Raw genomic sequence first — 11,673 nt, 5'->3', positions numbered from 1 at the left:
ACAAAGACTTGGAAAGGTGTTTTCTTTCTCTCTTCTTTCTTTTTCTATCTCCTGATATTCAAGAAATCTCTGACATACACAAGTTGGAGAGAAAACTAAGGAACAACAGATGCCTCAGTGACTAAATTCCAGAGATAACACATTAAAATATCAAAATATCCAGTGTTCAAGGAAAGATTACAAACATAAAAAAGGACAGGAAATGATGGCACATGAAAAGGACAACACATAACATTAGAAATCATCAATGAGGAAAGCCAAATCTTGGACATAGTGGTACAAAGACCTTTTAAAAAATTGTCCTAAATATCCTCAGTGAGCTAAAGGAAAACAAACACAAGACTAAGACTAAAGAAAAACAAAAGTATAGGTTGTAAAAAAGAAAATATAATAAACAGGAGTTATGACAAACTCAAACAGAACTGAAGACCACAGTAACAGAAATAAAAAATTTTATAGAGAATTTCAACAGCAGGTAAGAGCTGACAGAAGAAAGAATTGGTGAATTTAAGGATAAGACCATTGAAATTACTCAGTCTGAAAGCAGAAATAAAAAAGAATGGAGAAAAGTGAACAGGGCCTGAGAGACCTATAAGACATGATCAAGCAAGCACTATATATGTTATGGACATGCCAGAAGGAGAAGCAAAGACTTCCTCTCTTCAAAGAAAGAGGCAGAAGGAATATTCAAAGAAATAATGGCTGAAAACTTCCCTCCTTTAATAAACACATCTATGAAGTTCATTGAACTCCAAATATGAATATGATCAATCCAAATAGACCCACACAAAGATAAATAATAGTCAAACTGTCAGATGCCAAAAAATGAGAATCCTGAAAGCTGCAAGAGAGAAGCAATAAGGCAAGTGCAAGAAAGCCTCAGTGAGATTGTGTCAATTTCTCATCAGAAACCATGAAGGCAAAATCATGGGATGACAAATACAAAGTGTGGAAAGAAAAAAAAAATTGCCAACCAAGAATCCTATGTCTGGCAAAACAGTCTTTAAGAAATGAGAATGGGGAAGCAGATTTGGCTCAACAGATAGAGCATCCGCCTACCACATGGGAGATCCAAGGTTCAAACCCAGGGCCTCCTGACCCATTAATGAGCTGGCCCACATGCAGTGCTGATGCATACAAGGAATGCCGTGCCATGCAAGGGTGTCCCCTGTGAAGGGGAGCCCCACACACAAGGAGTGTGCCCCATAAAGAGAGCCGCCCAGTGCGAAAAAAGTGCAGCCCACCCAGGAGTGGCACCACACACACGGAGAGCTGATGCAGCAAGATGACACAACAAAAAGAGACACAGGTTCCCAGTGCCACTGATAAGAATATAAGTGGACACAGAAGAACACACAGCAAATGGACACAGAGAACAGACAACTGCGGGTAGGGGGAAGGGAAGAGAAAAAATTTTTTAATTTTAAAAATGAAATAAATAGAACTGAGAATAGGGCTCAAACAATTGAGCTCTTGCCTACCACAAGGGAGGTCCATGGTTCAGTACCCAGTACTTCCTTAAAAAGACAGTGAACTGTCGTGATGGGTAGGCATAGCAAGCTGACACAGCAAGATGATGCAACAAGAGACACAAGAAGAAAAACATGAGACACAACAAAGCAGGTTGCAGAGGTTCCTGGTGCCTCCTAAAGAAGATGAGCAAGACAGCAAGCTGACGTGACAGACATGGCAAGCTGACGCAACAAGATAATGTAACAAGAGACACCAGAAGAAAAAACATAGAGACACAACAAAGCAGGGAACGGAGGTGGCTCAATTGATCAGATGCCTCCCTCCCACATAGTAGGTCCCTGGTTCAGTTCCTGGTGCCTCCTAAAGAAACAAGGAAGAAAACAGAAATAGCAAGTGCAAAGAATGAGGGGGAGGGGAGAAATAAATAAATCTTAAAAAAGGCTGAGGGAGTTCATCACCATTAGAGCCACCCTATAAGAAATGCTGTGTGTTCTTAAGTTGATAGGAAAGGACAGATCAAGGCTTTAGGAAGAAATAAATATCTCCACTAAAGGAGATGTGTAAATGCAAATACCAGTTTTATTGTATTTTTTGTATTGAATTCCACTTTTTACTTCATACTGGATCTAAAATACAAATACATAAAGAGTAATGATAGGGAACTTGTGGGAACATGGTATCAGCTTTCACAAAAGCAATGGAAGAAAGGCCAAAAGCATGTCCAGGAGAATGATACACACACACACACACACACACACACACACACCCCAGACAAGCTGAAAAGAAAACCATGAGTTGCTAACAACCGTGGACAGGGATGGCACCCATCCTCAACCCTCAAGGCGAAGAGCCTGCATAAAACCCATGGCTCAAAGCACGAGCAACAAAAGAAAAAAAAGATAAATGGGACCCCCCAAAATTAAAAACGTTTGTACTTCAAAGGCGTTTGTCAAGAAAGTGAAAAGGCAGCCTACTCAATGAAAGAAAATATATGCTAACCATATACCTGATAGGGGCCTAATATCCAGTATATATAAAGAAATCCTACACCTCAAAAATAAAAAGACAACCCATTTTTAAAATGGGCAAATGATTTGAATAGACACTTCTCTAAAGGAGAAATACAAATGGCTTAAAAAGCACATGAAAAGATGCTCAACATCACTACCTATTAGGGCAATGCAAATCAAAATTACAATGAGATATCATCTTACACCCGGTAGACTGGTGGCTATTAAAAAATCAGAGAACTACAAGTTTTGGAGAGGATGTAGAGGAATGGGTATCCTCATCCACTGCTGGTGGGAAGGAAGAATGGTGCAGTCAATGTGGAGGACAATTTGGTGGTTCCTCAGAAAACTAACTATAGAATTACCGTACAGTCCAGCAATTCGACTGCTGGTATATACCCAGAAGAACTGAAAGCAAGGACATGAACAGATATATGCACACCAATGTTCATAGCGGCATTCACTATTGCCAAAAATTGGAATCAACCCAAATGCTCTTCAACAGATGAATGGATAAACAAATAATGGTATATGCATGCAATGGAATATTACTCAGCTGTAATTATTAACATTATTAACACATGGGATAACATTGAGGACCTTATGTTGAGTTGAAGCAAGCCAGGCACTGAAGGTCAAATATTACATGACTCACTGATATGAATTAAACAAATTGAGCAAAGTCACAGAGTTAGAGTCCGGAAAATAGTTTTACAGGAAATAGAGATGGAGAAGAAGTTATGTGTTAATGCCCATATGGGTAAAATCTATGATCAGGTAAAAGTGTGTAGTTGTGCAGTGGTGGGGCATGACAGTGGTATAATGATACTGTTGAGTTGGGTGGTGCTGGTGTATCAGGGAGGTGGTATGGGGAGGGTGGGTTGAACTGTCCATGGACCTGGGGGGGAGGGAGCAGGTAAACATTTGGGATTGGTTGGTACATGGCTGAAACTACAAAATTGGGAATGCTCTTTTGATAATATGGCAAGTGAGGGTTGTTGGTTTGAGGTGTTGGATGTGGGGGGCATTTGGGACAGGGTACACCCAAGGCAGGCTTCTAGATGTGTGTGTGTGTTCATTTTGCCATATATCAGTGGGTGGAGACCCGCATCGTGAGGGCAAGGTGGTGGACTCCCATCCTGGGGCAGCCCACTGTGTTCTCAAATAGAGGGGCGAGAGTCTCCCAAGAGTATGGGTGATGCCTAATAGGGGAGGATAGGCCAATTTGTCAAGCCCTTGGTGTTGTTGCAAGTAACTATGAATCGTTTCCTCCTAGGAGTGAGGCTTGGTGATCGCTGTGGTCCCGAGGGGAGGGATAAGGAAGAATAGAATAGATGGAACAGGGGGCATTTTGGGGGAGAATGAAGTGTTCTGCATGATCTTGCTATGGATACAGGCCATGTTGAATTGCATAAAAGTTTATAAAAGTGTGTGGTCCAAAATGTAAACCATAATATAAACCATTTACCATGGTTGGTAGCTATGTTGCTTTATTTGTACATCAGTTGTAACAGATGTACCATCACATATAAAATGTTATTAATAGGGGAAAGGGGGAAGATATTGGATATATGGGAATCCCCTGTATTCAGTACATGACTTTTCTGTAACCTAAAACTTCTTTGAGGACAAAATGAAAAAAGCAAGACACTGGGGGAATAAATGGAAGAAAATGTCATTGTACATAGATAGAGGACAATAGATCTTACAGTGATGAAGGGCAAAATGTCAAAAAAAATTTTTTAATGTTTTTTCATTATTTTTTATTATCCCAAATTTTTATTTTTTTAAAAAGTTTTTTGTATTTTATTTCATATTTTTAAAACTATCATTATTATTTCATTTTCTTATTAATTGTATTTGGCTATTTTATTGGCTTCATTTTTTTTGTCTTTATTTTTTTAATATTACATTCAAAAAATATGAGGTCCCCATATACCCCCCACCCCTCTCACCCCACTCCTTCTCCCATAACAACAATCTCCTCCATCATCATGAGACATTCATTGCACTTGGTGAATACATCTCTGAGCACCACTGCACCTCATGGTCAATGGCCCACATCATAGCCCACACTCTCCCACGTTCCACCCAGTGGGCCATGGGAGGACGTAATGTCCGGAAACTGTCCCTGCAGCACCACCCAGGACAACTTCAAGTCCTGAAAACACCCCCACATCTCATCTCTTCCTCCCACTCCCTACCCCCAGCAGCCACCATGTCCACTTTCTCCACACCAATGCCACATTTTCTTCAATTACTAATCACAATAGTTCATGAATAGAATATCAGTAAGTCCACTCTAATCCATATTCTATTCCTCCATCCTGTGGACCTTAGAATGGTTGTGTCCACTCCACATCTATATCAAGAGGGGGCTTAGATTCCACTTGGATGCTGGATGCAATCCTCCTGCTTTCAGTTATAGGCAGTCTTGGCTCCCTGGTGTGGTGGTTGACCTTCTTCACCTCCATGTTAGCTGAGTGGGGTAAGTCCAATAAACCAGAGTGTAGGAGCTGGAGTCTGTTGAGGCTCAGGGCCTGGCTATCACATGGTCAGTCCAGAGATTCAGGTCCCCTGGGTATACATTAAACCCCAGTGCCAACTACGGTTCCGGTAAAAGTAACAGGAGATGCTTGTGAACAGTTTTGGATCACAGCAGGGTTACATCTGTGGCAGGGGAGGATCACTGATGCAGGATGTCAGTGATGGGGGATACATGAGAGAAAGCTTACCTGGGCATACTTACAAGGCATATAAATGTGTTCAAATGTTGATGGGGCATTGTCATTGTGGGTGGAAATTCACATAATAACTGAAGGAATATCAAATTCCCATCCTGGGGATCTTTGTCACATTCTCTAATTGATCAGCAAGAATCCTCCAAATACAAAGGCAATGATAGTGAAGGAGGATGGTCCACTGTTGGGCCCTTGATATTGGTGACTGTTCATATGAATCTTTACTTTTGAAATTTAAACGTAGCCTAGTATTTTAGGATGCCTAAGCGTTGCCCCCTTAGAGCCTCCTTGTTGCTCAAATATAACCTCTCTCTAAGCTGAAAGCATAAAAATACATTGCCTTCCCCCCAGTGTGGGACATGACTCCCCAGGATGAGTCTCCCTGGCACCAAGGGATTACTACCAAGAACCAACTAACAATGCATCTGGAAAAAGACCTTGAGCAACAGGGTAAAGACAAATGAGTTTATATGGCTAAGAGACTTCAAAGTGAGTCAGAAGGTCATTCCAGAGGTTATGCTTATGCATGTCTCAGCAGGACCTCATTGACTGCCAAAGTAGATATTACCCCAAAATAGCGGGGCTCCTGAGGGCTCTTGAGACATCCAGACACTATAGTCGGGGTAGATAGCTCAGGGGGTTGGAGCCGTGCCAGTGGGCCCTACTTTGAAATTTATGCTCCCCAGAGTGACAAGAAGTCTGAGGACATAAATGTCAGTTGTGATTTCCCTACACATGGTTCTTTTGCCCTTGTATTTGAATCTATAATTAGTACTAGAGTTGGTAGCTGTACATCCAAGAGACTTAAACTTTGGGCTGTCCATGAGCCAGCTGGGCCCTGAATCTCAATGGAATTACAACACCTATTCTCCAGTTCATTGGTCTCACCCAAGACAACTAACAAGGAGGTGATGATGTTCAACCACCATACCAAGGAACTGAGAGAGTCTATAACTGCAAGCAAGAAAGTACATTCATCAGCCCTATGGGATCACAGACCTCTCTCAATTAGAGGTGGAACAGACATCACCATCTCACAATCCTCAGGATTGGGGAATGAATTATGGACTAGAGTAGGCTTACTGGTGTTCTGCTATAGACTTATTGTGATTCTAAGAATGGAAGAAATTATATCATTGATGTGGAGGCAGTGGCCACTGGAGGTTCTGAGGGCAGGGAGAGGGAAAAACAGGTGTAATATGGGGGCATTTTTGGGACTTGGGAATTGTCCTGAATGACATTGCAACAACAGATAGAGGCCATTATAAATCTTGCAATAACCTACAGAATTGGGAGGGAGAGAGTGTAAACTACAATGTAAAATTTAATCCACACTTAATAATGCTCCAAAATGTGTTCATCAATTGCAATGAATGTACCTCACTAATGAAGGATGTTAATGTGGGTAAATATGGGAGGCATGGAGAGCAGGGCATATGGGAATCCCCTATATTTTTTTCTGTGGCATTTGTATAATCTAAGTATCTTTTTTAAAAATAAAAAAATAAAGAATAAAGGAAGAAGTTACACAATCTGAAAAAAAGAAAAAGAAAAAATTGATGAAAATAAATGAATATATTTGGGAAAAAAATAAACACAAAACCCATGGCTCACTGCAACCAATTGAGAGGGGAACAGACATCTTCCTCCATGGGAAGAGTAAGGGAGCATCAGAGGGCAGAGAGTGGTTTCTTTTCACTGAATTTGGCCAGCAAAGCCCATTTTGAATCTGGACTCTTGCCAGACCAGAATCACAGACAGGTTGGAGGTTGAAAGGACAAACACTGTATGGCCTCGCTAATATGAACTGAATATGGGATAAGTAACCTCACAGAAGTAGACTCTAGAATATAGGTTACTAGGAAATAGAATGTGGGTTGAGAACAGGAGCTGGTGCTTAATGTATGTAGCATTATTAAGGTTAATTGTGAAAATGTGGAAATGAATTGAGAGTAACAACATTATAGTGAGTGTAACTAACATTGCTGATATATAAATGTAATTGTTGCTGAAAGGGGTAGTCTGTGGATATTAATGTCAATTGAAAGGAAACTAGAAAATAATCTAGGGAATGTATAACAGTGATTTTGGTGGTGGAGAAATATTGTGGTTAATAGTATAAATGTAAGAATGCTCTTTTACAAAGTGCTAAGGATATGATGATACATGAGAAAATTGTAACTAATGTAACTAATGGGCAATAGTATTTTGTAATATTTTTCAGCAATGGCAGGAAGATATCATTTTAATAGTAAGGGACAATAATGGGAGTATAATGAGCTATGGGATTTTTGGAGTAATGAAAGTGTTGTAAAATTGATTCAGATGATGACACCACAACTATGTGATGAAAATGAGAGCCGCTGAGTTTACACTTTGAACAGATTTTACAAAGTAATGGACTGTGTAACACAGGGAATCCAGTGGTGGAAGATGGACTGTGGTTAACAGGACAAATATGAGAACATTCTCTCATGAACTATAACAAATGTATAATACTAATAAATGGTGTTAATAATTGGGTGGGCAGGGGGGATATACATGAAATGTAAGATATGGGCTATAGTTAGTAGTAATATTTTGACAATGATCTTTCATAGTTTGTAACAAAAACTTCACAACAATGCAAGGTGCTGTTTGTGGGGTGAAGTATGGGAGCCTTGTATCACTATACGCATGTTTGTTTTGTAAGTTCACAACTTTTCCTTACACTTATTGTTTATGTATGTTCATGTATGAATGGTATACTTCAATAAAATTTTATTTTAAAAAGTAATAAATTTGTGGTTTGGGGTGCATAATGTATTAATATGGAAGAATGTAGGGAAATAGAATATAGTTTGTATATACAAATTAAGTACATTTAGTATCAGATCAAATAAGATTGTTATACATTTAGAATGTTGAATTTAAGCCACATGGTAACAACAAAGAAAATATCAGAATAGTGTGCACACAAATAAATGAGAAAGGGTTCTAAAGGTTTCACTATGAAAGATCAACTAAATACAAAGTTAAGTAGTAATGAAGAATTGAGGTACAAAAATGCTATAAGACTTACAATAAACAATGTTCAAAATGGCAAAAATAAGTTGTGCATCATCAGTAGTTGCTTTAAATGTAAATGGGTTAAACAGTCCAATCGAAAGACAGAGATCAAAAGGATGGATAAAAAAGCATGTCCCAACTATATGCTGTTTACAATGTTCACCCAAATGCAAAGTCATAAGTAAGTTGAAGGAAAAGGATGGAAAAATATACCATGCAAATAGTAAACAAAGGAAAACTAGAGTAACTATACTAATATCAGATAAAATAGACTTTAAATAAAAAATTTTTATACAGGACAAAAATGGTCACAATATTATCGATAAAGGGGTCAATTCAATAAGAAGACGTAAGAAAATATTTACGTTTGTAATGGCAAAGCCCAAAAATATATGAAAGAATAATTGACAGATTTGAAGGGAGAACTAAATGGATCAACATTGAGAATAGGAGACTTAAATACACCACTTTCAATAAAGGATTGAGCACCTAGACAGAAGATGAATGAAGAGATAGAGGAGGGGCGCAAGCGCCCAAGATGGCGGCCGCGTGGAGCGGGGGCCTGGCGGAGGCTCGAGGCGGCCGCCGCGCCGGCGCCTCCCCCGCAGCCGCCCGCCCCGCCCAGCAGCAGGCCCCGCCGCCGGGGCCCCGGCCCCTCGGGCCCTCGGCCCCTCGGGCCCCGGTGCTGGCTCCGAACAACACGCTGATGGCGCTGCCCATCGTGGCCATGGAGAACATCCTCAGCTTTCTGTCCTACGACGAAATCAGCCATCTCCGCCTGGTTTGTAGAAGAATGGACTTGGTCTGCCAGAGGATGCTCAGTCAGGGATTTCTGAGAGTGGAGCGTTTCCACAGTCCACGCCAGAAACAAGTGAGAGCCCAGCTCCCGAGGCGGGAGTCGGAAAGGCGCAGCCACCCGTTAGCCCGTCAGGCGGACATTCTCGCCGCTGTCGCAGCCAGACTCTGACTGCTGACTATGACTTTCATGAAGTACGTGGAAGTCAGTCTCTGCTGCTTCATCCCCGGAAAGGTGACTGATGAGATTTATCGTGTGCTGAGATACGTCAGTTCCACCAGAGCCCCTCAGCGAGCTCATGATGTGCTTAAAGAGTCGCGGGACATTTCCTGCATGGCGATGGAGTACTTCGATGAGGAAATTGCCCCCGCCCTAAAGAGGAAATTTCCAGGGTCAGCTGTGTCGGGCAGCCTCGCGGGCCTTGCTCCAGCCCCGGCCTTCTGCGGAGCTGCCAGCAATGTGGCCCTTCTGCCGGCAAAGCCCTTCAGGACAGGAGATGAGCGACTCCAGCAGCAAGTTAAAAGAAACGGTGCTGGCGTGCTCGTCCTCAGGCAGGGAATTTCCGAGCTTCGCACGAAAGTGCAAGAACAACAGAAACAACTTCAGGACCAAGATCGGAAACTGCTAGAACAAACCCAGATCATAGCCGAACAGAAGGCACGGTTGGCAGAGCTGGAAAACAAACTGCAAGAAATAATGGAAAATGCAGTAGGAAACTCCTCAGAGTCTGGGCAGAATGAGGGGTCTCCTCAGAAGCGAAAAAAGGCAGCAGAAGCCGTAGACTCTCCTGGGAAATCAAAACGTCTTTGAAACGCAAAGTAGATGGGAACACGGTTCCAACTCCAGAAGAAACGTGGCTTAGGAGCGTAGGCAGTTCAGTGTATCGCGATATTGTGACAACGCCGTGTCCCTTCGGCTTTTCGGAACACACCTTAAACTTGAGCTCTCTTAGTTAGACGTTATTTTCCCACATCTCCTTGTTGAACTGATGCACAGAATCTTTTTACTTTTGCAATAGATTTGTACTAAACAGGCCTTTTCTATCATGTTTGGGGCGTTAACATTTTTCCAGTGCAGATAATGTTTAAAGTAAGTTTGTTTCTTCATATATGCACATTACATAAGGATCTTAAACCCAGTCTTGACAGACTAGAAGTTCCGTGTAAAGACAATGTCCTGCTCATTTGAAAGAAAAGACCTACTTTATATACACTATCTTGTTTAAAAAAAAAAAAAAAAGGTGACTTTTGTTATACATGACCTTTGGGATGCCTGAAAAGGAGCCTTTGGTATTGAAGTAATAAGCAGCTAAAACAGATTTCCATACGTTGTCTGTAGAAGGGACCTCTATGGTATTGGCTATATATTTTTATAAAATACAGGCAAGGGACTTCTCCAGGTGTTATACATGCTTATCCAGGTGTTATACGTGCTCTTTGGAGGCCATATCCTAAATTTGCATGAGATGGATGTATGCGTTGCCTAGTCAATTCACTTAAAAAGCTCTTGCACTGGTATTGATCTTGATCCTCTATACTTCTCCACTTTTTAGAATAGCTTTTTAGTGATTTAAGCGCTTAACATTTTCTGCCAGCAGTTTGCCACTAGAGGGGGACTTTTTGTCCATTTGTCCTCCAGTTTTACAAGAGCAGGAAAGTATGGAAGCCGATTGCTTTATCTGTTCTGTGTAGGGTACAAGTACACTGGCTAAGGCAGAACCCCAAATTCAAACGCTCTTTTTATTGCTACCAGACCTCTGGTAACTAGTACTGTTCCTTGCTCACCACTTGCTGGTCAGATGTGATTGAGATGGGGACATAATTTGTGGGATGCGGTTTTGCCATTGATGCAAAGTTCCTTAAAACTGTACTATGAAAAAGCATTTTGATAGTTTCACTTTTGGGAGGTGACTTGAGGGAAGCTTTTTAATATTAATTTTAAGCTTTCTCCCCTACCACTTGAAACAAAAGCTTTAATTTATTTTGCACCCCTTTGTTAGCTTGTAACTGGAAAACCAGGTCTTGCACTCTTCAGCCTTCTGAATGTTCCCTTGAACAGCCTCCCAGTTGTTTGCTGTGGTTATTTCCCAGTTATATATTTTTAAGACTTTATTCAACTATCACTGCCCTAGTTTTAATGTTCTTAATTGTATAGATATTTCACTATTAAATTGTTTTAAGTAACTGTTTCCTTGGGCTTCAGCTATTTAAAGTAAATTTAGATGAAAACAGGAAATCATTCCTTTCCATGTGGAAGTTTGACAACGAATTAAAATTTAAGGTTTGGGAAAGTATCTTAGTTAAATTAAAAAGCACAAGTTACCACCTTTTCCATTCATCCAACATGACTTGGTTATGCATCTTTATATTAACCTCACAAAAGTGACACTTTTTCCTATCCATTTTTGAAATTGTCCTTACACAATATTGTCCTTAGACTATGATCAATTGTGTGTCTAACTTTGAAACACAAATATCAATGTACTATGTTTCAATAAATAACCACAAAGGAATGTCCCCAATGTTTCATGGTTTGTTGGGAAGATTCTTGTAAAATAAATAATTTCTGGAAAAAAAAAAAGAAATAGAGGACTTGAATGAGCAAA

General features: G+C 40.6%; 1 pseudogene; it reads left to right on the top strand.

Annotated features, from left to right (window-relative positions):
* Positions 1-8,810: 8,810 nt before the first annotated feature.
* LOC101423133 (F-box only protein 28 pseudogene) lies at positions 8,811-9,878 on the top strand (annotated as a pseudogene).
* Positions 9,879-11,673: the final 1,795 nt, after the last annotated feature.

The sequence above is a fragment of the Dasypus novemcinctus genome, chromosome 1, assembly GCF_030445035.2.
Source record: "Dasypus novemcinctus isolate mDasNov1 chromosome 1, mDasNov1.1.hap2, whole genome shotgun sequence".
Lineage (NCBI taxonomy): Eukaryota > Metazoa > Chordata > Mammalia > Cingulata > Dasypodidae > Dasypus > Dasypus novemcinctus.
Note: the sequence above shows the minus strand (reverse complement) of the source record. Positions and strands in the feature narration are given on the sequence as shown.